This window comes from Bufo bufo, chromosome 2 (genome assembly GCF_905171765.1).
Source record: "Bufo bufo chromosome 2, aBufBuf1.1, whole genome shotgun sequence".
Lineage (NCBI taxonomy): Eukaryota > Metazoa > Chordata > Amphibia > Anura > Bufonidae > Bufo > Bufo bufo.
The window spans coordinates 266,106,559-266,126,182 of record NC_053390.1 but is presented as its reverse complement, the minus strand read 5'-3'; positions in this window follow the sequence as shown (position 1 = coordinate 266,126,182).

Sequence of the window (19,624 nt, the reverse complement as noted above, 5' to 3'; positions counted from 1 at the left end):
AATTAAAGGTGGTATCCCACTTCAGCAAATGGCATTGATCATGTAGACAAAATTAATACAAGACACTTACTGTGTTGTATTGTGATTGTCCATATTGCCTCCTTTGCTGGCTGGATTAATTGTTCCATCACATTATACATTGCTCACATCTATGGTTACGAACATCCTTCTATCTAGCAGTGGTGGTTGTGCTTGAACACTATAGGAAAAAGCTCCAGCCTATGTGCACTCCAACAGTCAGAGCCACCAGAGAGGCTGATGACTTTACCTATGGTGTGCAAGCATGGCCACCACTGCTGGATTGCAGGGTGGTCGTAACCTCTGGAAGTGAGCAGTAGTTCAGTTGCATTTGTGGAAACACAAGTAGTTCAGTTTTTGAAAGATTCCGTTTCAGGTAGAGAGAGGACATGATGTTAGAGACAGCGGACAGACAGTCATTGGCACAGAGATGATACTAAAAATCTACTTATAGTATGTCCAATAGAGGCTGTGTAGAGAGAAAAGAGGAGAGGATCCAACAGCAAGAGAGAGAGCAGAGGAAGTAAAACCAGCAAATGATACAATGAGCCACCATAGGAAATAGGAAGAAAACCAAAAGAGAGCTGTCCAATAGATTGGGGCATGTTGAGAAGGAGATGGTGGTCTACAGTGTCAAATGCAGCAGAGAGATCCAGAAGAATGAGCAGAGAGTAGTCAAAATAGATTTTGGCTGTCAGGGGGTCATTTGTCACTTTAGTGAGACCAGTTTCTGTAGAGTGTGGAAACCAGATTGTAATGGATCAAGGAGAGAGTTACCATAGAGGTAGTGGATGAGGGGAGAATAAACCAAGTGCTCCAGGAGCTTAGAGATGAAGCTATGATTAGAGATAGATCGGTAATACTACATTACTCCTGCAGTTACTACTGCTGGGGGAAAGTCTGGCTGACCACAATATCACCACCACTGATTAGACAACCTTTCTAACTTTATTATTATGTTCGAAACCCAATTCATGGATGAACACTACAGACATGCTATTAGGTGTGGGATTAAAAGATATACACTGCTGTGCTAAAGTTTAAGGTAAGTGTAGAAAAATGCTGCAAAATAAGAATGTTTTCAAAAACAGAACTGCAATAGGCGGGGCAGGGGGCAGAAAAATGGCAGGAGGGACTGTGGACTGATGTGTCAAAATTTGAAATACTTGGCTGTAACAGTAAGCTGTTTGTTCACCCAAGGACTGTAGAGCAGTACAATAATGTAATAATAGTGTATGCATGCAACAGTGAAGCACGTTGGAGGTGACGTGCAAGCTTGAGGCTGCATTTCAGCAAATGAAGTTAGGGGTTTGGTCAGGATTAATTGTGTTCTCAATGCTGAGAAATACAGGCAGATACTTATGCATCATGCAATACCATCAGTAAGGTATTTGGCTCAAAATTTACTCTGCAGCAGGACGAGGACCCCAAACTACAGCCAATGCCCTTAAGAACTATCCTCAGCATAAAGAACAAGGAGTCCTAGAAGTGATTATGTGGCCCCACAGAGTCCTAAACGCAATATCATCAAGTCTCTCTGAGATTACATGAAGAGACAGAAGTATTTGAGCACGCCTCTAGACACAGAAGATCTGTGGTTAGTTCTCCATAATGTTAGGAACAACATTTTTGCTAAAAATTAATTATTAACACTTCTATTTTTGAAAGCATTCTTATATTACATATTTTTCCCACACCTCCCTAAAAATGTTGCACAGTACTGTATAATTCATTAATGTATGTTGAGTCATACTGATCTAGCAGAATACAGAAGACACTGTATGGGTCCCAGCTCTGACAGAATAACGAAGCCTGGCCCATGTATGGCCCATGAAAACGAAGCCTGTTTCCAATATCTCCAAATCAAACTGCCTAATAGTAAATCTGTCTAGGCTGTCCATTGCAACCAATCAGAGCTCAGCTTTCATTTTTTCAGAGCCCTGTAGGAACTGAATGCAGAGCTGTGATTGGTTGCTATGGGCAACTAAGACTGATTTATTATTCAGTTTGATAAAAGTTGCCTATTGTGTCAGAAAGATGGTGTTCCCCCTGAAACAGGAAATAGTAATTGTGGAAGGCTATGTGCAAAGGAAATCGAGTAAGGAAAAGCAAGAGATCTTTGCCGACAAGCTCCCAGGAACAAAACCACGAGCAAAACACCCCCTGCTGGCGTAGATTTAGAGCATTTTTTCCACCTAAACAAGCGTAGAAAATGGTAAAGGAGACAGGCCAGCAGTTTGCGTTGCAAATAACCTTTGCACCACAATCTGTAACAGATATATGCCAAAAAGTGGCGTATATCTGTTTGTAAATGACCCCTTATGTTACTAGGGGCTATTTCTTATGGGTTCATTCACAAATAACCTATATTAGCCTAAAAGTGCCCATACATCTTTATTAGCGGTTGGTCTAGTGCTCATTTGCCTAAAAGTTATTCTTTCCAACTCCCCATACACATGTGCTCAACTCGACCAAGCATGCATGTGTCCTCAATGGGGAGAGTGGTGTAAACCACTGCCAGACACCTCTGGCAGAAGCTTATCTCCCCACTAACAAAATAATCAGATATTCAGCATGCTTGATCCTTCTTTCCTTAAACATCATCTTTTTAGGAGGGTCAGGACAACACCATAAACATGAAATAGTCATCTGTCAGTGTGGATAAGGGGGTAACTTAATCTAACCGGAATACCTCTTTAAATACTTACCAATGATATGTTGTTTGTCTGCAATGATAGCAACAAACGTCTCAATACAATTATGTGCACATGTTCCCTATAAATAGGGGAGAACTTGGAGGCAATAGAAATGCATTCACATAATTAATTCATGTACCAATTTGCACTATTTTCGGCTTTATTCTGGGGTGATGACCTGATGCACTGACACCATGAGTTTATTTCCTCTGTTGCGCTGTTTATTCTAACTTGAAAACAATATGACATAAATGTCTGATAGGTGTGGGTTTCACACCTGCAATTCTCTCATATCTCAAGTCCAGGGATCCTATCTAACACCATATTGAAGGAAAAGGTGGCAGTGTATTTGTGGCTTTCTCCATTAAGGCTGGGTTTATACCAGTGTGTATGGCAGTAGTCCGGACGCTTTCCGGCATATATGCTGACTTTCGGCCGGATAAAAATGTTGTGTGTAGCATTTTTGGTCGGCTGAAAGCCAACATGTGTGGCGGATACAGTGACCAAATTACAGTGCCGGAGTTCACAACGTAGATGTGAACCCGGCTTAATTTCTATGGGATTCTTAAAAATAGGTGAATAAGCGTGCTTGGCTATTCTCAGAAGTTGTACATGCACGGCCACCTCTCCCTTCAGAAGACAGGGACCCATCAAAACCCTGTCCTATTTTTGACCGTTTTCACAGCCTGATGAACCCAATTGAAATCAAGGGGGCTGTCTTTAACAGCTATTTAGACAGTGCACCCATCTACTGCCCATTAAAAACAGGTACACTGTAAAAAAAAAGTCCATTCAGGGATCAAAATAAAAACAAATAACACTCATCTCATCCACTTGCACACACATGGGCACTGAATCTTTACTAGAGACAGTAGAACCTGTTGCACACGGAGAGGTTATGTCACAACACTGGGAGCATCAGGTCCTGGTGCCTCCAGTGAGGAGCGAGTGGATGATGTGAGTATGAGGTTATTATGGCCACTATGAGAAAATATATACAGAGGACATTATGGGGACATATATATGCAGGGAGCACTATGGGGCCATTATATATATTGGAAGCACTATGGGGCTATTATAGATACTAGGGCACTATAGGGGCTATTATAGATAATGGGGCACTGAAGGAACTATATGCTCAGGGGGCACTACATTATATATACTGAGGGCACTGAGGGGCAAGATAATATATAATTAGGGCATTGCGGGGATTGGGATTAAAAAAAAGAAGCCTATGAAATGTATCTGGTTTTAATACTTATTAAAAACTGATGCAAAACAGCTGTTAAAAATGGAATAACGGTCAGAAAATGGATGCACCCTTGGATGCAAAATGTGCATAAAGACTGACCGTCTATACGTTATTTTAGGTAGTTGTGTGAATGTAGCCTAACGAATAATTCAAAACTGAAGCTTGCTTTTTACTTGTGCCTACTTTCAAATTAAATGGAAGTTTTCTTCATGAATGATTTTGGAGGGGCACTGAATTAATATATAGCTTTTGCAAAGACTTTTGATCCTATTGTGCACGATTTACTAATCAAACTTTTCCACACAAAAAACTATTTGAGATTCCAGGCAAACATATGTATGCATACTTTGTATGGTCATGAGAACACTAAAAACGTGCACACAGTCTTACTACTATGCATTTTATATGTCTCTTTTTTAACATACTTCTTTTAGTCTGTTTTTTTATGCAATATTATAAGATTATTTTGTACCAAAGAACTACTAGATTTCTAAATGCAGCTTCTTTAATCACTGGAAATATGTCAGATCCAATGAAGTAATTCACAGAAACCGAAGTTGAGACCACCCAAGAAATTGGTACATAAATGTCTTGATACAAAATTAGACACTTTTGAATAAGAGTCTGGGCATAATACGAATGATACAATCAGTAAAGGCTCTCAGATAGGTATTTTTTCTATAGGTCAACAATAATCACTTCTGAATCCACAGTTAACCCAAGGCTTGGTTTGTACCATCCAAATAAAAAAACCTTTGTGTAATAGGCTTTTATGTCTGTCCATGTTATTGTTCAGTTTTAGACTAGCACTTAACTTACATCCATATCCAATTAGACCTAAGAAATAACTATTTAGTCCTGCATTGTAATCTAAAAATTAATATGAAAGAATACAAAAGCACTTTACCAAAGATTTAAGAAAAGGTCTATATTTGTTATTGGTAATAATAAATTGCTTAATTATAAGGTAATTTATTTTCTTCTTTATAACTACTTCAGAAAGTAGACCTCCTTAAACCTTAACATTTTCCATTTCCATTCCATTTATCAGTTTCATTTCCACTGTGTTTTGCTGCTCCTATTAGGATACGGCCACACAGAGCGGCCATGAACCGGTCGACTTGCGGCTGTGCTGCAGTTAGCCCATGACTTCCTTTCATTTTATTCCTTTCATTCCTTTTTAATTAATGGCTGCATGGTATTAAAGGTGTTGCACAGTCATTAACAATGAAGATTGACTATACAGTGCGGTCTTCATTAGTTACATGAAAGGAAGCTGGGAGCCCATTGGCCACATGGTTCTTGACCGCAGCACGGCCGCAAACCGACCGTATCACAGCCACTCAGTGTGGCTATACCCTTACTATATATCCTACCTGCCACACTAGGGCAACTACCTGGCACAAGCCTGAGTCAAGATTTGGTGGCAAAGATTTCTCTCTGGACACATGGGGACAAACAGGCAATTGCATAAATCAGAACTTCAAGTAGTCATTACTAGCTGTGTGCAACGTTAATCATCTTTGTTTTCCACAGTGTAGGAATAAAAGTAATTTGAATTATTGATGATTATGGTAGTGATGATTATAGTGCATGTTCATATTCAGGAGTCCATATTCTGAATGTGTACCCAGGTCCTACATGGGTTTACTAACTCAAAGTATCATAGAGATCTAAACCAGTGGTTAGGTCAGGAAATACATCCAGTATATAGACTCTGGACATGTGAATCTGGAAAAATTGTTATAATGTTCATAGTTCAGCCTCCATGGCTCTATGGTTGGCCAAACACATGGGATATCTGTAGGTAGAACACTAGTCCCCCGACAGCTATCTTTCACAATCTCTCCATGCATGACTTGGCCAAGCGTTGTGTTGTGAATGGCGCAGAATATCTTTCAGCCTGACACCTATCTCTCCTAACCTCTCACACTAGTTCCCCCTAACATCTATAGCTATCTCCCAATCTCTCCATGCATGGCCTGCCCAAGCATCCATGTGTTGTAAATGGGGCAGGACACCTTTCCCCTGACAGCTATCTCTCCCAATCTCTAACACTAGTTCCTCCTGACAGCTACAGTATCTCTTTCAATTTTTCCATACATGGCCTAGCCAAGCATTCATGTGTCGTGAATTGGGCAGAATACTACTTCCCCTTGACAGCTATCTCTCCCAATCCCTCCATACACAGCTTGGCAAAGCATGCATGTGTTGTGAACAGGGAGATAAAAAAGACACTTCCAGAGACCTATAATAATCTGCATTTATATAGCAGCAACATATTCTGCAGCACTTTAAAATCAGAATATTACAATCATAATAAACCGTTTTATCACATTAAAGTTTAGATACACCTTTCTTCAGGCCAATTTTATTTTTGGCTGATAGAAAAGTAATTCAAATGCTAAACAAAAATCTGTTGAACTAGTAAAACAAACTATCAGCATGCTGGAGAATTTCCGCTGTTTACGACTTTGAGTCAACTGAAATTGTATGTAAGTGGGGATAATGTTGTGTTTTGACTTTTTTTTTCTTTTTACTACACAGATGTTTGCTAATAAATACATTGTAAAAGTGTAGATAAAATCAGAAATGTGTCTGGAAAACCACATGAGAAAGATTTACATCAGACCAAGTGAAAAAAAATCACTCTATGCCTTGCTAATGCCTGAGATTTCTAGGAAAACAGCTAAAAATCAAGTCTTATCACAGATTTTGTTTCTATTGTATATACTATGCTGTGACAACTGTCATTACATTTTAGTTTTCTTAATTAAAAAAAAATTAAATATAAAAAGTTATATTTGGAAGTCCATCTGTGGGATCACGATGAAATGCCATGCAGCTGGTGGTCTAACAAAGGTCCCTCTGTCTGAGATGACTAATAGGCTCCCTGTCAGTATAACACTGACAGGCATATTACACTGCAATACAGAAATATTGCACTGTATTAAAGAAGTAATGAAATGGTTTGTTCGTGAAAGTACACAGAACAGTACAATAGAATGGCTTCTGAAATATACTAGCTATTTATTTTAAAGAGAAATTCTATGAGATTTCTTTAGATTAAATTAAGCATATATTAGACTATGTAAAGTAAACCTCTAAACTGTGGAAATCTGGATATCGTTTCGAAAGAAAATTTTCCTAAACTTCGGACCGAATTCCTCTTCGAATGCTTCGCTTGTCTCAACACAAATGTTTATGATTACGTACAAGTTTCAGTCTCTTCCTTCATGGTTGCCCTATTAACATGGTATAATTATCGTCAGCAGCAATCTTATGAACACTTGTTTGGACAGTCCTCAGCCCTTGTAACAAATCAGTGTCCTCTCTTGTATTGTCCCAGTAATTACAGATGATCACTGGGTTCCTTTCTTATCAAATCTACAGGTATTTGAACAGATAAAGTAGCTCTCGAAAGAAAGAAAGGCGCACAGATATCAGTTTTTTTGGGGATTACTAGAATATAATGAGATGGAGAATGGGATCACTTGAACTCAAACTTGAATTGTTAAAACGATTCAGTAAACTTATAGGGGGTCATTTATTATCCTGAAATACGCCTATATTAGGTGTATTGGTTAGTTGCACCACAATCAGTGACTTCTCCCCGCTCACGCCAGGTCTAAAAAAGTGGGCATGGTGTGGGCGGGGAATTGGACCGGCTGGCAGGCCTATCTCATTCATCATTTTCTACGCCTGTTCTAGGTGTAGAAATTTGTCTAAATGTAAGCCAGCTAGGAAGCTGCCACCTCTTCATAACTTTGGTGGATCCACTGACAGATAAAGGGCTTATTACTCTTAATAAATGACCCCTAGAGTTGGAATATATAAAGTTGTAACTAGGCTGTCCTCCTCCTAATGGATGTGGTATACAACTAAATGTGGCAAAAATATGTACTCTGTTTTTATAGACATAGTTTTGTTTTTATACATTTCGAAAACTTATTTTTGTGGGTTCCTTTAAATGTAGAGGAAATATGTGCAAAGAAAATAACCACCATTAGCCGTATCTTTCATAAAGAGAGCTGATAAATTCATCTAAGTTTTGAAAGCATTTACATTTCTCAAAGAGGGCCAATGCTTGAAGTTAACCATGGATTTGCCAATTTCTGTTACTACAACATCTGGTGTCACAAGAAGAGATTACATTACTGCACTCTGTCACCCAGAAAAATGCTGCATCCTAGGGCTCCTGTATGACATACACAAGCAAATGGGAAACCCAGATTCCCATTATCTTTCTCCAGTATTATAATACATCCTGTGACACCAACGTCAATGTACAAGTTAATAGTTTTTGTCTGTAGGGTTGCTGATCCCTAAAGAGTTCATTCACATAGGCAATCTTGTACCATTTCGCTGCCATTCTGTTAAATGAGCTGTTCACTGAACTGATTGATGAGCTTTAGCACAATGGAGAACCCTACATCAAAGACCATACAATGTAGAACTTACACATATATGTTTACATTGATACACTATTCTAACTATTTAAAAACAAATTAAAGTAAAACCTTTGGCAGTTTTCACAATAACCCTGTCCACTTGTTTACACTGAGCATACATATAGGACTGATATCACATTACAACTGAAGGTATATCACTAATAATATTGACATAAAGGCACAAATAAATGTATTCATACTACATATAAACCTTTAGTATATATACAAAACACCTAAACAGTCAAGTCACATTATTATAAGCACCAGCTAATATCCAGAGTAATCGCCGTGTTCAGCACAGACAGCAGCTAGACGGGCTGAGAGTGACTCAATAAGGTCCTGGTAGGTTGTCACAGGTATCTGGAGCCATACTGACTGCAGTGCTTCCCTCAGCTGCTGGAGGGTCTATGAGGGAGGATCCATAGAGAGAACACAATGAGTGAGGTGGTCTCACAGATGCTTAATTGGGTTCAAGTCTGGGGAATTAGGGGGCCAGGGTAGTACTTGGAAGGCTTGGTCATGCTCTTTCAACCTTTCAGTCTCATTGTCTTGCTGGAAGATCCCATCTGCCCCAGTGAAGCCTCTAACCTACTGAATAATATACAGTGAGGCTATTAAACGAGTAGCTCCTGAATCAGATACTAGTAGAAAGCAAGTGGAATAAGGTTTTAGCCTATTTAGTTTCTTCTGTTTTCGTTTCATTTAATACAATCAAATAAAGGTTATGTTTTAAAGGGCCTAATAGAGTGAGGCTGGCCAACTATCAGGCTGTATGTTGCTTCGCTATATTTATTTCCTCCCCCGGGCTCAATTTTTCACAATCTTTAAGTTTTTACTATTCATTAATTTAGGTTTTGAATTCAGTAAAATATCCTTGTTATCTCCGTTGTTAACTAAAAATTTTCTATCGCTCCTCTGCAGCATGCACACTCCTGCTGTCCAGACTGTATTTCAGCCATTTGTAGACTAACCAGTGTACAGTGACTCTGTTCCAGAAAGAATAGAAGGAGGAAGTGGCAATATAACTCTTAGGATTTAATTGTTTCGGCAAACGCGTCTTTCTTAAGTAAGTATGCATATACACTGAAATGTGCTCCTATATATACTGACACAAAGTCACTTCATCACTGTGAGACAGTCATATACACTGAACAAAAATATAAACGCAACACTTTCGGTTTTGCTCCCATTTTGCATGAGCTGAACTCAAAGATCTGAAACATTTTCTACATGCACAAGACAAAAGACCCGTTACTCTCAAATATTGTTCACAGCTCTGGTAGACATTCCTGCAGTCAGTATGCCAATTGCACATTCCCTCAAACATCTGTGGCTGTGCTTTGTGATCAAACTGCACATTTCAGAGTGGCCTTTTATTGTGGGCAGTCTAAGGCACACCTGTGCAATATTCAGGCTGTCTAATCAGTACTTTGATATGCCACACCTGTGAGGTGGGATGGATTATCTCGGCAAAGGAGAAGTGCTCACTAACACAGATTTAGACAGATTTGTGAGCAATATTTGAAAGTAATGGGTCTTTTGTGTATGTAGAAAATGGTTCAGATATTTGAGTTCAGCTCATGCAAAATAGGAGCAAAACCGAAAATGTTACGTTTATAGTTTTGTTCAGTGTAATTAACACCCTGTGACTGGCAACAAATGCATGTACTAAACACAACAGACCATATATTATAAGTGAAGGGATGAAGGATTATACCTGCATGCGTTGGAGAGAAAACAGACTCGACATGAAGCTCATGACTGTCAATGTCTCCAACCCCCCCCCCCAGAGGCAAGCACCCACACAAATTATTGCGGCTATCTGAAGTGCCGTTGATCTACTCTTTTTTTGCGAGCTCCTAAGCCAGGCTGCGATGTATTGTGGGAACTGAGGGTAGCTGGATCACTGCACATTATACTAGCAGAGGCTGCAGTGTGATTCTGCCCCCACAGCCAACCAGCAGAATGCATTTTGAATGGCAGAAATGGTGCAGAATGTGGATTAAAACTAGGGGCTGCAGGAGATAGCTGCGGGTCAGTAGTTAAAAGCAATGGAACTCAAATAGTTATTACTAAGAGGTACACTTTAGAATTTTAGACATCCTTCATAAGGCCCAAAAGACCTGAATTTCTAAGGGTCTAATATTTCAATGAAGGGTGCTAATAGCCAAGGAGCTGACTTTATGGCATCCACAAAAATCTGCAATGTTTTTGAAAGTATCAGCCTTCTGTATATAGTAAAATAATACTCATGTTGAATAAAGCTAGGACATTCTCCAAATAGCTTGAACAGCCCATACAAAAGCATCTGCTCTTGGCAAGCTTTTGCTGTAGTCCTCAATAGAGTGAGCAAATAGTCTATTGTTTCATTCATAAACTTTATTATCTGTTAGTTATATGATGTTTTAGTTTTTAGTTTTCTTACGGTGCCCATACACCTTGAATAGCTGTTTCAGCCTACTGGTATTCTCCATGACTCACTCATTTACAAAGTAGTTGTCTGTCCAAAAATAAATGATAGCTGGACCTTGGATGCTTGGAAAAAGAGCTAATTTACATCCATTTTTTCCCAGAGGAGCATTGCCTGGCTTATGAGACTCCTTAAGTCCACTAGGCACTCTCCATAAGTAGAAACAATAAAAATAAAAATAAATCCTCACAAAGGTCTTTCACCCAATTAAGCTACTGTCCTTCTCGCTACTCTGCACTGATGAGGGGTGATCACCTCAAAACAGCTGTTTGCAGATGAGGTACTGGCTTAGCCATTATCCAAGCTATGCCTCAAGGCCTGTTTAGTAGATCAAGCATTGATTTATAGGATAGTTGTGTTACATCTGGTGGCATCAGAGATTCAGCTTTCCTTAATTTTTGGAAAGAGATATAATTTGCATACCCTTTACCCAGAGAAGCATGGCATGCCTGGTCTATAAGACTCCTTATGCCTACTAGGTGCTTTCATCAGTAGAAGTAGTACTCCCTGAATTCCTCATTTACATACATGTTTGACTCAATAGGGAGAGAAAACAAAGCTGCTGCCAGACACTTCTGGAAAAGGCTTATCTACTGTGGGAACAAAAAGATTGTGTATGCTAAAAATATACTGTGTAATGTATTGGAGAAAATTAAGAACAACCCTATACACATAAAATAGCCAATCCAGCCAAAATGTTTCCCCAGAGGTTTGTCTCTTGAGTATGGCTACCTTAAGGGCTCTTTCACACTTGCGTTGTTCTTTTCCGGCATAGAGTTCCGTCGTCGGGGCTCTATGCCGGAAAAATCCTGATCAGGATTATCACAATGCATTCTGAATGGAGAGAAATCCGTTCAGGATGCATCAGGATGTCTTCAGTTCAGGACCGGAACGTTTTTTGGCCGGAGAAAATACCACAGCATGCTGCGCTTTTTGCTCCGGTCAAAAATCCTGAACACTTGCCGCAAGGCCGGATCCGGAATTAATGCCCATTGAAAGGCATTAATCCGGATCCGGCCTTAAGCTAAACGTCGTTTCGGCGCATTACCAGATCCGACGTTTAGCTTTTTCTGAATGGTTACCATGGCTGCCAGGACGCTAAAGTCCTGTTTGCCATGGTAAAGTGTAGTAGGGAGCGGGGGAGCTGTATACTTACCGTCCGTGCGGCTCCCGGGGCGCTTCAGAGTGACGTCAGGGCGCCCCACGTGCATGGATGACGTGATCGCATGGATCACGTCATCCATGCGCATGGGGCGCTCTGGCGTCATTCTGGAGCGCCCCAGGAGCCGCACGGACGGTAAGTATACTGCTCCCCACTACTACTATGGCAACCAGGACTTTAATAGCGTCCTGGCTGCCATAGTAACACTGAATGCATTTTGAAGACGGATCAGTCTTCAAATGCTTTCAGTTCACTTGCGGTGTTACGGATCCGGCGTGCACTTCCGTCAAATGGAGTACACGACGGATCTGGACAACGCAAGTGTGAAAGAGCCCTAAGACATATAAAACTTTGTTTCATCATATTATAAATGATGACACATGGATAATATATAAATATATATAAGTGCCCCCCCCTTCCCTTCGCCACTTGGCCCATACCTCTAAATGGAAGCTTACTTACCTGCTTCTCGCTCCTTCTCTTCCAGGACTGGGCTGCTGTGTTGGGCTCCCTGGCTGAAAACATCTGATTTGACATAGCCTGCAGCCAATCACTGGTCATACCGGTGACCGGTTCCCCTTGCATCATGTGACCATTTGACAGCCAGCCCGTGAAACCAGATATTTTCACCGAGGGAACCAAGTACAGCATAGCAGACCGAGAGGAGAAGAACCAAGGAGCCAGTGACGGGAATCAGGTAAGTAAGCTTACCTTTACAGGTTCGGACAAGTGCACAACAACAACAAAAAACTATTAGATGTTTCTTTCTCTTAAATCACTAGTTCTTCTCTGATATTCCATTATTGTTACTAAAGGTAAATCATTACCCTGGAAGATTTTAATTATACTAACCAGGTTTCTGAGGTCATTATTTACCCTGTAACATTTTATTACTGTAACTAGGGCTGATGAGTGCTTTATTACTACATGGCACATTGTCAAAATGTCTTGGCTTCTTATTCATAATCATCCCGTTATATTACACCTATTGCATTTGTATTAACCATTCATGAAGTCTAAAAAAAACATATATTTTAAGGTAACATTAAAAAAAAAATTTTATGTGAACACTAAAGTCATGTTTTTAGATGTTTTTTTATTAGCAACAAAAATATCAGAAATAGGTTTACAAGACATTATGTGATATGTCATCATGAGAGAACTGTCAGTTATTTTTTTAAGACAGATAGAAGTGACAAATAGACTTATTGCAAAGGATAAGTGATAAATTACAGATTAATTGGCACCGTAGATATTAGCAATTAACATTGACAGGTTTCATTTGTAGACATTAATTGTCCGAATGGCAGTTCTACCTATAATTTCAGTAGTGCTGTGTTTTATCAGAACATAGGCTTATTTTATGTAGTTTGGAAAAAAGTAAACAAATTATTTGACATTGATAATATCTTTCCATATCAGATGTCAAGGACAATGGTGACTCATCTTGCAATATAACCGTTGAGCACTCTTTTATAGTTAATATCTATATTATAAGTTAGGGTGGGTTCACATCAGCATTATGTATTCCATTATGGCTTTCCGTTATAACATGGTTATAACGGAAAATAACGGAATCCATAAGACAAAAGTCAAAATGGAAGCCTTTAAGAGGCATTCTGTTTTGATCCGTCATAATAGAAGTCTATGGGAATCATAACGGATCCGTCTGGTTCCCGTTATGCAAGACGGAAAACAAAGTCCTGTTGACAGGACTTTTTTTGCCATTCTGCATAACGGAAACCAGACAGATCCGTTATGATTCCCATAGACTCCTATTATGACGGAAAGCAAAACGGAATGCCTTTTAAAGGCTTCCTTTTTGTAATCCGTCATAATACAAGACTGGACTGGAATCCTGCATAATGGAAACCAGGACGGATCCGTTCTGCTGCAATAGACTTGTATTATCAAGGATCAAAGCCTCTTAACGGCTTCCGTTTTGACTTCCGACTTATGGATTCCGTTATTTTCCATTATAACCAGGTTATAACGGAAAGCCATAACGGAATACATAACGCTGATGTGAACCCACCCTTAGCTAAATACACTAGATCTACATAAAGTGTCTAACTCTAAGAATATGGTACATAACTTACTTTCCACTGATCCTAAGTAACAATTGGTATTGGAACCCAGAGGAGCACTAGGTTCTGCTTGTTGTCATTGGGAACATATCAGACTCATCCCAAACAACCAAGGCTAGGTGTAAACACTCAGATGTCTGATTAATCAGGCCTATCTTCCACATATTGAAATTACTCTGATTGAGTCATTTAAGCGCACAGATATTTTATAGAACCATCTTTGACGATCTTCATCTTTGATGATCTTCCTGAAATATAACCTTCTTAGGCCACATTCATATCACGGGTTAACTGCCTGAAAAAAATGCGCTAAAATAAAGAAAAAAGCTTTATTCTGACTGCCAATAAAATAAGTGGCTAGCCACCTTAAATGTCTCTTTCAGGCTCGGTATGAGGAACAAGCAGCATGTTAGGGGAAAAATATATCTTTATGCTCCTCTATTACCTCTACCACAAAACATGGTTGGTAATGTGCAACAAACTAATAGTTGGTCATAAGTCGCATTTTTAGACCACCATTTAAGAGATAGGGCTGGGTTATATATGCAAACCGGATTCCAAAAAAGTTGGGATACTAAACAAATTGTGAATAAAAACTGAATGCAATGATGTGGAGATGGCAAATGTCAATATTTTATTTGTAATAGAACGTAGATGACAGATCAAACGTTTAATCCGAGTAAATGTATAATTTTTAAGGAAAAATACGTTGATTCCAATTTTCACGGTGTCAACAAATCTGGGACGCCATGTCATCCGGACCAAAGAGGACAAGGACAACCCAAGTTGTTATCAACGCTCAGTTCAGAAGCCTGCATCTCTGATGGTATGGGGTTGCATGGGGTTGTCTGGAAAGGCACCATCAATGCAGAAAAATATATTCAGGTTCTAGAACAACATATGCTCCCATCCAGACATCATCTCTTTCAGGGAAGACCCTGCATTTTTCAACAAGATAATGCCAGACCACATTCTGCATCAATCACAACATCATGGCTGCGTAGGAGAAGGATCCGGGTACTGAAATGGCCAGTCTGCAGTCCAGATCTTTCACCTATAGAGAACATTTGGCGCATCATAAAGAGGAAGGTGCAACAAAGAAGGCCCAAGACGATTGAACAGTTAGAGGCCTGTATTAGACAAGAATGGGAGAGCATTCCTATTTCTAAACTTGAGAAACTGGTCTCCTCGGTCCCCAGACGTCTGTTGAGTGTTGTAAGAAGAAGGGGAGATGCCACACAGTGGTGAAAATGGCCTTGTCCCAACTTTTTGCGGATTTGTTGACACCATGAAATTCTGATTCAACATATTTTTCCCTTAAAATGGTACATTTTCTCAGTTTAAACTTTTGTTCCGTGATTTATGTTCTATTCTGAATAAAATATTAGAAGTTGGCACCTCCACATCATTGCATTCAGTTTTTATTCACGATTTGTATAGTGTCCCAACTTTTTTGGAATCCGGTTTGTATAAGGACATTCCTAGTCCCAATACTGGACACACTTCTATCAGGTCTAATGAGCATAGGATCTCTTTAATTTGTGCAGACCTTTCTGTATTAGACAGAGTTTCCCCTATGTACCGGTATTGGCGGTGCGACTGCACCCTCGTGCCTGGTGAGCCTCAAACTCCACTCACTCTTACAGGCACTTTTGAATAATGTGGGGGCATCTCCATTAACAAGTATCAATAGGAAGAAGGTTTACCAATTGCTTGTTTACTAATAAGCTCTGCTCCAAACCCCATACATAAATTGAATGCAAATTATGTACATGTACATCTTTTTTTTTTAATAGGCTTTGCATAAGCTAACAAACTTTTAACCATTTAAGCTAAATTCTTATCAAATTGATAAAAATTTAAGTTAGTTTATGAGCTTTCAGAAATGCAGTGAAAATGGATAGAGAATGAGCCATCAAACTGCTCTTCTGAGAAATTTCACTGTGAAGGAGAAAGAAAACTGTGATATACTGTATATGGAAAAGATGCTGCTGCAAAGGATAAATGGTTGAAAATGTTTAGGATCAAATGCAAAAGAAAATTTTGCCCTAAATAACTGCCCTCTTGAACTCTTTTAATGAATTCACCATCACCACCTCCTTAGGCAGAGTTCCATAGTCTCACTGATCTTACCGTAAAGAATCCTCTTCTATGTTTGTGTACAAACCTTCTTTCCTCCAGATGCAGAGGATGTCCCCTTGTCACAGTCACAGTCCTAGGGATAAATAGATGATGGGAGAGATCTCTGTATTGTCCCCTGATATATTTATACATAATTATTAGATCTCCCCTCAGTCGTCTTTTTTCCAAACTAAATAACCCTAATTTTGATCATCTTTCTGTGTCTTCATAGTTTGGAGAATCCGTAAAAGGGTTAAACATGTCTTGTAAAAAGCAGTGTACAATAATAAAAATAAGTTATACCCACAGTTCAAAACCACCTCTGTTCCTGTGCCACAGCTCTGATCCCACTAGCTAAGCTTTTTTTTCACAACTGTGTGGGACTCTGGCTCCTTACATAGCTGTATATGGGTACCTACGCTTAGTGTTCTGTCCCTACTCAGTAGGAGAGAGGCTGGCCTTGGCCCACTGGGTGGGAGCTGATCAGTGCAGATCAGTTATGGTTGCATCAGTCAGTAAGTCATGGTGTGATCCAGGAAGTTCTCAGCATGAATAGCTAGGGCAGGGGTGGCCAACCCGCGGCTCATCGGACCTTTACTTGCGGCTCTCAGAGGAGCGCAGACCGCTCTACATATGCGGCTCGCAGAGGGGAGCGGGCCAGGGATGTCGCAGGTTTCAAAATATTAGCAGCACAGGGGAGAAGGAGAAGGAAGAAGAAAGCAGTCCCCTCCTCCCCCTGTGCTGCTGCCGCTGCCACCAATGAGAATGCAGAGGGGAAGAGGAGGGGAGGGGCTGTTTCCACTGCCACCAATGAAGTTATCTCACTCATTTATTCAAATACAGGAGGCAGGAGCTGGCTGCAGAATCATATAGCCCGGACCTGAGGGGTTAAGTGCCGGGGAACGCAGCATAGAGGCCAGGTGTCGGCTATGTGATTCTGCCGGCACCCGCCTCCTGTATCTGTATTAAAGGTTGTCATTGGTGGCGCAGTGCACCCCCCCCCCCCCCCGTTAAAATACATGCAGGCCCGCGCTCTGACCTGACGCTGTGCACGTCAGGTCACTGTGGAGAGGTCGCCAGTCTTCAGAGCAGCGGCAGCAGAGGTAGGATAAGCTTCCTACACAGTTTTATTTTATTAAAGTACTGATCTGGGGGTCTTATCTCACATGGGGGTAGTATGAGCTCAGATAAGACCCCCAAATCCTCATCAAACCCACAAAATAAGTCTCCCCAGTGCTCACATAAGACACAAAAAATCAGACACCCCATGCTCACATCTCCCCTATGTCAAATAGCCTCTGAGCATGGGGCGGTCATCTGATAATAAGGCGGTCATCTGAGCATGGGGCATCATCTGAGCATGGGGCATCATCTGAGCATGGGGCGGTCATCTGAGCATGGGGCGTCATCTGAGCATGGGGTGTCATCTGAGCATGGGGCGGTCATCTGAGCATGGGGCGTCATCTGATAATAAGGCGGTCATCTGAGCATAGGGTGGTCATCTGAGCATGGGGCATCATCTGATAATAAGGCGGTCATCTGAGCATGGGGCGTCATCTGAGCATGGGGTGTCATCTGAGCATGGGGCGTCATCTGAGCATGGGGCGTCATCTGAGCATGGGGTGTCATCTGATAATAAGGCGGTCATCTTAACATAGGGCGGTCATCTGAGCATGGGGTGTCATCTGAGCATGGGGTGTCATCTGAGCATGGGGCGTCATCTGAGCATGGGGCGTCATCTGAGCATGGGGCGTCATCTGATAATAAGGCGGTCATCTGAGCATGGGGTGGTCATCTGAGCATGGGGCATCATCTGGGCATAGGGCGGTCATCTGAGCATGGGGTGTCATCTGAGCATGGGGCGTCATCTGAGCATGGGGTGTCATCTGATAATAAGGCGGTCATCTTAACATAGGGCGGTCATCTGAGCATGGGGTGTCATCTGAGCATGGGGTGTCATCTGAGCATGGGGTGTCATCTGAGCATGGGGCGTCATCTGATAATAAGGCGGTCATCTGAGCATGGGGTGGTCATCTGAGCATGGGGCATCATCTGAGCATAGGGCGGTCATCTAAGCATGGGGTGTCATCTGAGCATGGGGCGTCATCTGAGCATGGGGCGTCATCTGATAATAAGGCGGTCATCTGAGCATAGGGCGGTCATCTGACCATGGGGTGTCATCTGAGCATGGGGTGTCATCTGAGCATGGGGTGTCATCTGAGCATGGGGCGTCATCTAAGCATGGGGTGTCATCTGAGCATGGGGTGTCATCTGAGCATGGGGCGTCATCTAAGCATGGGGCGTCATCTAAGCATGGGGCGTCATCTAAGCATGGGGCGTCATTTGAGCATGGGGCGTCATCTGATAATAAGGCGGTCATCTGAGCATGGGGCGGTCATCTGTGCATTAGGGTGTCATCTGAGCATGGGCGGTCATCTGAGCATGGGCGGTCATCTGAGCAAGGGGCGGTCATCTGAGCATGGGGCGTCATCTGATAATAAGGCGGTCATCTGAGCATGGGGTGGTCATCTGAGCATGGGGCATCATCTGAGCATAGGGCGGTCATCTGAGCATGGGGTGTCATCTGAGCATGGGGCGTCATCTGAGCATGGGCGGTCATCTGAGCAAGGGGCGGTCATCTGAGCATGGGGCGTCATCTGATAATAAGGCGGTCATCTGAGCATGGGGTGGTCATCTGAGCATGGGGCATCATCTGAGCATAGGGCGGTCATCTGAGCATGGGGTGTCATCTGAGCATGGGGCGTCATCTGAGCATGGGCGGTCATCTGAGCATGAGGGTGTCATCTGAGAAATCTTGAAACACATTGTGAAAAACAAAGATTGCCAGAAGTCTCACTAAAGCTGTCTACACTACAGGTAGGAAAGGTGGTTTAAATGCACTTTTAAAGGTTTGATAACTCAATTGCAGTAATACTGTTGTGTGCACGCATATTTGTGTAAACGGATAGCTTGTGGCTCCTGGCAGTCATACGATTTTTTTTTTCTGGCTCTTTGTGTCTGTAAGGTTGGCCACCCCTGAGCTAGGGGCTAGACCTGTTTGGGTTTTAATGAAAACAGGCCCAAAAAGGAACTTTCTTCCAGGAAAGCATAATTTCTGATGCAGCATCCTGCCACAATAGGGCTGTTGAAAAGATGCCAAAGAACAACTGAACTGAGAGAATACCCCTGAGAGGAATAGGACAGCCATCTTCATGAAAGGTAGAGAAACCTGTAAAGGATCAAAACTTAGGGGCACATTTATCAAACTAGTGTAAAGTAGAACTGGCTTAGTTGTCAATAGCAACCAATTACATTCCTCCTTTCATTTTCCAAAGGAGCTGTCCAAAATGAAAGGAGAATTCTGATT